Below are 8871 nucleotides of genomic sequence, written 5' to 3' on the forward strand. Positions count from 1 at the left end.
GCCGGGATTAACAGGGTCATTTGTCCTGCTTGTCCGTCAATCCATGGCGTCCGTGCGTGCGCGCCTCATTGTCGTCGATTTGGCATGTTCCGCACCCGTTTCCTCGATCAGAGGCATCCTTGGAGGGATCCTCCTCTTTATCATCATCATACTTCATACTTAGGGGCTGTTTGGTTGAGAAGTTCTAGGACTTTTTCTAGTCCCAGAGACTAATAAAAAGTCCCTGTAGAAAAATTCCCTGAACCAAACACCCCTTTACTATCCTCTGCCACCGGGGCAACTATACTGTACAATTCTTGACAATTTTAAACGTGTTTCGGTGCTTGTTCGGGTGCCTAGGGTGGCTGCACGCAACATCGTTTTGGGCTTTTGTCCACAATTTTTGACTGATCTGACTAGTACGTACGTACGTAACGGATACTGAAAAGAAATAGACATCGGCGTGTGTGGCCTCACCAGCCACCAAACTCGTCGTGTCTCCGAGCAGTTTGCGCCGATAATTTGACGGATCTATAGAGGTTGTTGAACAATACTTCAGCACCACTAGATTGGAACGGAATTTATTGGGTATATCAAGACAGTCGACCAGAAAAAAGGATGCGTGGGACGTGGTGTTCACTGTACCCGCAGGCAGGCAGAATTGACACCGCAACCTCCGTTCCCTGGCTTGCCGATCCGTCATAAATCACATCATCCCAGTAGTACCCAACCCGTGCTACGCGGTCTGATGTGTTTACGTGGCGATATAGCACACTGTTTGATGTGATCCTCTCTTGTTTTGGGACGATAGCAGCCGTGGCTGATGGGTCTAGATTTGGTAGTCATGAGCATTTAATTCGGAAGGGAAATGGGCAAGAATTGTCTTTCATGAAAGGGCTGATTGGGGTAACTAGTTCTCCTCCCGGACCTCGCGTCGTCCCCTTGGGCGACTCGGGGGCGACTAGGGTTCCGCCGCCGCCGCCACCCCCCTTCACCCCCTTCCTCCCCCTCGCCGCTACCAGAGACGGCCGCCGGGAAGCCCGTGCGGACGCCGGTGAAGGTGGCGGCAATGATCTCGGTGCTCCTTCCCCTCTTGGAGGCCCGTGGTTTCTGGGGCGGCGGCCCTTGCCGGAGAGGCGACGTCGTCGGGCGGTGGGCGGCGTTCGCAGGGGGTGCTGGCTGGTGGAATCCGGTCGCGGCGAGAAGCTTTCTTCGTCAGATCTGAAGGTGCGAAATCCCTATCCCATGCTGCCTCGCTCTCGCCTCCGGTGTGGGCTAGCGTCTGGCTCCATCGTTGGTGGGTGTTAGTGGTCAGCTAGGGTACCGGGGGAAACCTTGGCTGGTCCGGCCGGCCCGGCGGCGGCAACGCCCAAGGGCGCTGCTTTCCTCCAAGGGGGCGCAGCCAAGGTCCCCTGCTCTCCACCCCGATACCCATGCCCGGGTGAAAACCTTTATCCTCGACGGATTTGGCGGCGGCGGCGCCTTGCGCGCCGTGACCTTGCTGGAGGCGTCGTCAAGGCTGCGGGGCTCGGTCAGGAGGTTATGCAGGTGAGGGATTGAGCTACCTCCTCTGCGTCGTCCGATTCCTTGAAGCTTGTCTCCACCTAGTTGGGCTTGGACTATGGCGGAGCAGCCGGCGAGATATATCCCAAATCGATGTGGTCATCCTATGTCCACCTTGCAATGCGAGGGCGACAATCTTCCAGCTCTAGGGTGAGTTTCTCGAAATCCCGACGGTACGGCGCCTACGAGCCATGGCGAGGGGGAAGGGTCCCTCTTCGGTGATTGAGAGGGAAGATGTTGGTTCCTTTCTTCTCTAGGTGTTCCTGGAGCACGGTCCATCCTCGAAGGTCGGCTATGTCCTGCTGTGCTGCTCTGTTTCTGCTGCATATGATCCTGGTGTGGAGTGCTCGGCCTTTGCTAGCTGCAATTCATTTGCGGCTTGTGGAGGTTGTAGTGAGTAGGCTTTTCAGTGTTCCCCGTTCTGATCGTTGTAAGTTGGGTTGTCTGTTGTAATTCCCGGCCGGTTGATGGCTTTGTTAATTCAAAGCCGGGCTCTCTGCGAGCCTTTGTTTAAAAAGAAAAAGAATTATCTTTCATGCCTCATGATTATACCCTCATTTCTCCTACGGGAAAAAGAAAGGATTCATCTTTTGTGCACCTTCTTTATATGGAATGGCTACATGCAAGTCGTCTGACTTTTATATTTGGACTAGTCGATCGTTTCAGACCGTTGGATTAAGATCCTACGACTTCTAACCATTTTTCTTCCCGCACGGGCCGCCGGCCCCTGCCACCCGCGGCCGGCGGGGCTCCTACGACCGCCTTGCAGCCCCGCCCTCCCCTGCCACCGACGGGCCTAGGGCCCCCACGTTGAGTCTTCCGGCGAAGCCCCTTCCCCCTGAACTCTAAGATAGATAATGAGGTGATGAAGGCGAGCCCTTCCTTCTCCTTCCTCCCCCTCAGCCTTCCTCCAGCGAATTGTTTCGAGAATCTCAAAATCGACCGACCCATTGATAAAGTCAGTCGATTAACGTTCAGCTAATGTTTCGGAAACGAAAACTTCTAAGACAGATGCTAGTAGTTTCAGACTGTCGGACGGATCACAGTAATCCTCACTCTGAAGTTTGGTATTGTCCTTAAGAAGCTAATAATAAAAAGATAATGACGTTCCGAGGGGTGTTTAGATTTTAGAATACACAAGTTCAGCTAGCCTAGCTTGCTTCCACTCGCTGCCTCGTTGGCGTGTCAGGGCCTCATCTCATGGACGGATCGAAATCGCCAGAGCGCGATATAGATATGTTTATTAATAAAGCCATGCATTACTCTATATTGATGTTCTCGCTGCAAAGCGACACCCAACTTTGCCAGGCACGCAGAGGCTAGTTAACTCCTCTGGCATGCTTTGGAGCTCCGGAGACCAGCAAATGAAGGCGAATTTTGTATGCGGGATGTCGCCGCCTGCCCCGTCGAACACCTGTCATGCATCTCGTCCCGCGGCATCTTTCTTTGACAAAAGGAAACCGAGACACGGTGCTCGCCAATTGGTTTACAGCTCCGTGTTTGAATCATCCCAGATCTGGAGCCTTTCGCGTGTGTGTGTAATAAAATACGGATGTGAGCGTAGAGTGTGTGATGGCAATGTCTTGTCCCAACCCTCCTCTTATATTGTTTTAGTTTATTAAATTATAAATTAACAGGCACCGATCCGGTCCGGTTCGAAGCAAAGCTCAGGTTGACGAGTCATCGTGCAAGCATGCATGCAGTGCAACTCATTACGGGAAGCCTGAAACCTGGACTGTTTTGTCCTGGGCTGCATCAGCAGGCAGCAGAAGTGGTTGCAGGCTGCCAAGTGATTATGATTTCTGCACAAACGAACGCAAACAAATGAAGGCGATCACTGGATGAATGAATGAGGCGTGAGATGAGTCTGATCAGTGTCAGGTAGTCCTGGCCATCTCCGGCCCGGCCCTGTCGGTCCATCCATGCCCGGCCCTAAAATCCAGGGCCTAGGCCCAACGGGCTTGCCCATGGGCCAGGCTTGGGCCTGAGTTTTGAGCCCATCCAGGCCAGTCTGATCAGTGTCAGGTAGTCCTGGCCATCTCTGGCCCGGCCCTAAAATTAAAGGCCTAGGCCCGACGGGCTTGCCCATGGGCCGGGCTTGGGCCTGAGTTTTGAGCCCATCCAGGCCAGTCTGATCAGTGTCAGCCTTGTCAGGCAACGAGTTTATTACGGAGGTCCGTAGACTAGACGTAGTCGTATACTGTACTACTTACTGAACGGCTGCCAGTTAAAACGACGCTCTGTACGGAACCCGCCGTGAAAAACAAAAGACGAACCTGCTGTTGAGGTTTACTTATTCCTAAACTCTCCACTTGTCAATGATTGCCTCGGGTTCCGCTTGAGGCGATCTTGAACGGCAGTAGCGGCGTATAGACAAGACGGCGAATTGGGAGGCGACCAGTGGCGCGCGGGCTGATTAGTCTATTGGTTTTGTTATCGGAAACACTAACGCCCACACGTGTGGGCATTATTCAACTCGTCCACACACCTCGATCGTCGTCCAATGCCTTTTGCACGAATCTTGGCACGAAAAGGTTGATTTTGTGTGCCACGTAGGACGGTGCTGCTGTGTGGGCGTTGAAGAGTTTGCCCACCCGCTAGCATCATGTTGTTTGCCAGCTGCGCTGTGTGGGCGAACTAGTTTCTGCCCACACAACCAGCCACCTAATTCATGCGCGTGTGGGTGAACTACTTTTCGCCCACACAACACTCCTACGTTGTGGATGGCAACTAGGTAAACAGACATGGCAACTGTGATTTTTTGCTAGACGGCAACTGTAGTTGCGCGTACGTGACAACTAGGTAAACACACATGGCAACTACTGTTTGACCACATGTGGCAAGTAGTTAATCACACACGGCAACTACGGTTTGATTACACGCGGCAACTACCATAAATTAGACATGGCAACTATAGTTAAGCAAAACAGATAGAGTTGCCATGCTTTTACAACTACACTTGCCATCCCGGATAACTACATCTGCCAACCAGGATGGCAACTATGCGGTATACATAACGTAGTTGAGTCAAGACGTGTGGGCATTTTTGTTTCGGGCCACACGCGCGGGATGAAGATGAGTAGTACTTGTTGGCGTGTGGCACGAAGCAGCCGCGCCCACACGTGTGGCAATTCTAATATCCGCGCACACACAGCCCGTGTGGGCTGCCTCCTGCTCACACCACACATGTTGTGTGGACGCATGTCGAATATACCACACGTGTGGCAGTTATCTCCGTGCCATGTGGGATTATCCTCCGTGACAGGCCTGGAGCAGCGGGACTGACGGACCGACCCGGAGAAAACCTAACCGGGCGCCCGGTCAAGATCTAATCTAACCACCGCCAGGGATCGTCGCTCGATTGCATCTCCAACTCGGAGCCTCATCATCGGCGGACGCCTTCCGTCAGACCCCACCGATCCGATCGTATCATATCATATCATTAGCGATCGATCGATGGCCATGGAGGAATTTGTTTTAAAATCTCTTGTCGCAAGTCTTACTTGCATATAAGTAAATATTTTCCGACAGCGGCTGGTGCTGGATCTAATCTTCACTCAGCTCATCATCTTACGCGCGCGCAGCAGTACAACTCATCACAGCACAGCTTGCTCATCACACGGTGATGCTTTGTTGTGCTAACCTTTTCTAACGGAGCAGCTTTACTTGATCAGTAGTTCAGTACCAATAGTTGGTGAAAGGAGCAGCACGCATGCACGCACGCACCGGCGAGCGATCCGCTGGCGGTGGATCGACGTGGAGAAAAGAAAGCTGCCTGCCCGATCGATCGCCTTTTACCGGTGTCTTTCACACGCACGCGCCTCGCAGGCAGAAAGACAGACATCTCGGTAACATAACATGGGCTCCAATCATTGAGGTAACAGTGGTGATTAGAAAGTGGGCACTGCTGATACTGTGTAATTATTGGTTAGTACTAGTAGTAAATACCTCAGCGCATGACGGCATGAGAGAGAGAGAGAGAGGGAGTGGTAGGTGCGTGGGGTTAAATAGGGGAGTATCTGTCGCAGTACATGCCCTGTCTGACGGCTAGGGTGGCAGAGGTAGAGGGGTAGTACTGGTAGAGACAAGTGACAATGGACAGGGATATTATTGGGACTTGTTTCACTGAAGGAGGCAATGGCGGTGTAGACGGTAGGGTCCGTCTACCGTCTAGGCTAGGGAAGGCGAGGCAAGGCGAGGACATCACCGATCAATCAGGAGGGGTGGTGGTGGTAACGAGAGACTGATCAGTACGTGTTCAGTTACACAACCAAGCGATACTGTAACGGTGGGCACGTACGTAGAACATGCAAAGGCAGGCAGGGGGAGCACAGGCACAATACGTGCGAGGACCGATCCACGACGTGCAGTCAAACACATGCATGCACGCACGCACGGACCCCGTTTATATTCTTACTGTCCTTGCAGTTGCAGACTTGAGCGAATGTCTCGCCGGACGACTCTGCCACGGAATTCAGTTAAAATGAGATTCTCTGGCCAGCTGCACCTCACTTCACTCGACAGTCTATTTTTTTCTCTCTTGCATTACAGAAACATCACGTCACCGTCACGGGCACACACCACTAGCACCGGCACTAGCGCCACCGTCACCGCGGGATCGCACGAGTGGCCGCTTTTCACTGCAGGGGCAGCGCGATTTGTGGGTGCACAGTCGCCGGACGGCCACGGGAGGGGGAAGGAAACGGCACGCTTTCCGGTCTACACTACCCCGGGGCCGGCGACGTGACGTGACGACGCGCGCGCGTGCTGTGCGGTGCGTTGCTCTCCGGTCTACACTACCAGTAGGTACAGACGTGCAGTCTACCAACGCAGGCATCGCCCGCCGCGAGATTTTCGTAGCTCCCCGCGGCAGATTTTCTCCCGGAAAGGTACCCCTCGCCCTACGCCGGTGTGCGCCCGCCCGCCCGACGCGTCCAATCGGTCGGCCCCGCCTTGGCCTTGACCCGCCCGCCCGTCGTCGTCCTCCTCGGGTTCGGTCGACTTTGTTCGTGTGAAATCTAGACAAGCAAAGACGTACTCCCTCCGTTCTGAATTACTTGTCATAAGTATGGATGTATCTAGATGTATTTTAGTTTTAGATACATCCATTTCTGCGACGAGTAATTTAGAACGGAGGGAGTACGTACGTACGCACGCACGCATGCATCGAGATGCTCTTGGAAACCTGGTCGAGACTCGACGCGAGAGGTCCGTCTTGACGACTGTCGACACAGCAGTCAGGTTTGCAATCCTGCGCGAGTTTCGGGGCATCTAAGCGCCGCTAACAGACACCTCCTCGTCAGGTTGGTACGTATGTTACTGTTGGTGTGTGTAGAATCGTTTGGTCAGGTGTCACTGCCCGTGGCGCTTGGCCGCATGCATCCGTGCGCGGGTGTCACTGCAGCAGCAGTCGCTCTGGACAGAAATCACATATTTAAAATCAAATCATAAACTGACCTATAATGATGACCCTTTCGTGTGGCGCCTCGACCTTAGGCGTCGCACCTCTTGCCAGCGTGGTAGCCCTGGTCCAGTTACGGTTCACAGACAGCAGTGCAACGCCTAAGGTCTAAGCGACACACTTATAATGTGCAGCGCCCGTCTCTTAGTCGCTGCACTGTCTGTGTGCCACTTAGGCTGGCCCCACCCTCTCTCCCCTCCCACCCCCATCCCACACACCCTCACCCCACCCAAACCCTTAGGCCTTCTGTGGTTCATAGGGTAGGAAAATTATAGGAATAGAAAATTCATAGAAAATGAGATGACATGCATCTCAAATCCTATAAGTAGGAATAGGAAAGAATATCATTTGTTTCACGTCAAAGGATTTTTTTTTCATTGAGTCTAGGCTAATGTTTATTTTCCTATGAAATATGAAGGATAAGAAGATTTCCTCCATAGGAAGAGGATTCCATTCCTACAAACCAAAGAGCTCTATAGGAATTTTTTCTATAAAAATCATACCCTATGAAATTCCTACAAAATTCCTCCAAACCAAAGGAGGCCTTAGCCTTGCGCCCCTCCTCTCTTCTCCCCCCTCCCTCAAATCCTTCTCAAATCTAGCAAGTCCGGAGTATTTGACCGTGGATTTCGAAGCCAACCCCTCTCTTATTGTAATCTCCTCCGATCCCCTCGTTTTCATCCATAGGAATTGTCGCATTTACTCAAATCTAGCTAGTTTGGGAAAACCCTAGTTTTTGCTTGGATTTGGAAATTTGTGTTGAATCATGTTATGTTTTTTTTGCTAATTTGGTATGGTTAGGCTTTCATAGTATGCTAGGGTTAGGGTTATGTGTGTTTGATGTTGGAGTTAGGGTTATGCTATGGTTAGGGTTGTGGTTATTGTTAAGTGGGGTTAGGGTTATTAATTCTTATATATGTTAGGGCATATGTATTTTGTGCAAATATTTTTGTTAAGTACTTACTTGATATAAGTGTGTTTTTGATTATTGTAGGGATGGGGAGAACATGTGTTTACGTTCATCATGTGGATAAAGAGGCCTTTTTGAAAGGCAATGTTGAGCCGGATCCGGATGAGCTTGACATGGTGTTTGAGAGTAATCCTAGCTATGCGGAGCTCTTGAAACAAGCGAGGAATGATTTGAATTGGATGGACCCAAGTGACGTTGTTGAGTTCGAGGAAAGGCATAATGTTGGTTTTGGAATGCACATCCGTTGAAAGACAATGTGTGTGAACTCCGAGCAACATTGAGTTGCATACAAGGAGACGGTTGCCGAATCTCTAGACAAGCCTCTTGAGTTATTTGCCTTCAAGAAGGTTGAGTCTACTTTGAATTTGGACTTGAACCGGAACCCCTCCCCGTTGGTTGCTAGCACTCCCCCACCCATGAACCAAGATCAAATGAGTGAACCTCATTTCACACAACAAGATTGGCCAACATTGAGCCCGACTCTAAACAACCAAAATAAAGCTTTTGAAGAGGAGAATGATGAGTACGAGGAGGATGACAACGAAGTTGATCTCCATGACAACAATGTGGGTGATCTCGACCAATATCATGTGCAAGAGACAATGGACCAATACATTCCTTTTTCCCGTGCATATGCATCAGACTCGGATGACGATGGTCCCGATGAAAAAGTTGATGAGGAGGGGTTCACGCCGAAGGAGGCCCAATCATTCAAGAAGGTATTCGAGCGGGATCACAAGACACCATTGTTCAAGGATCTTAGTCTCGCGGATGAAGCCGTTGTGGATGGTGGCAAATGCATATCTCTTGGAGCTAGGCCAAGTTCTCACCGTGATTTGAAAGACGGCAAGAACAGGATATATCCCGGTTGTGAGTTTCAATACTTCTTAAAATTGAA

Source organism: Triticum dicoccoides, chromosome 3B, assembly GCF_002162155.2.
Source record: "Triticum dicoccoides isolate Atlit2015 ecotype Zavitan chromosome 3B, WEW_v2.0, whole genome shotgun sequence".
In the NCBI taxonomy this organism is placed as follows: domain Eukaryota; kingdom Viridiplantae; phylum Streptophyta; class Magnoliopsida; order Poales; family Poaceae; genus Triticum; species Triticum dicoccoides.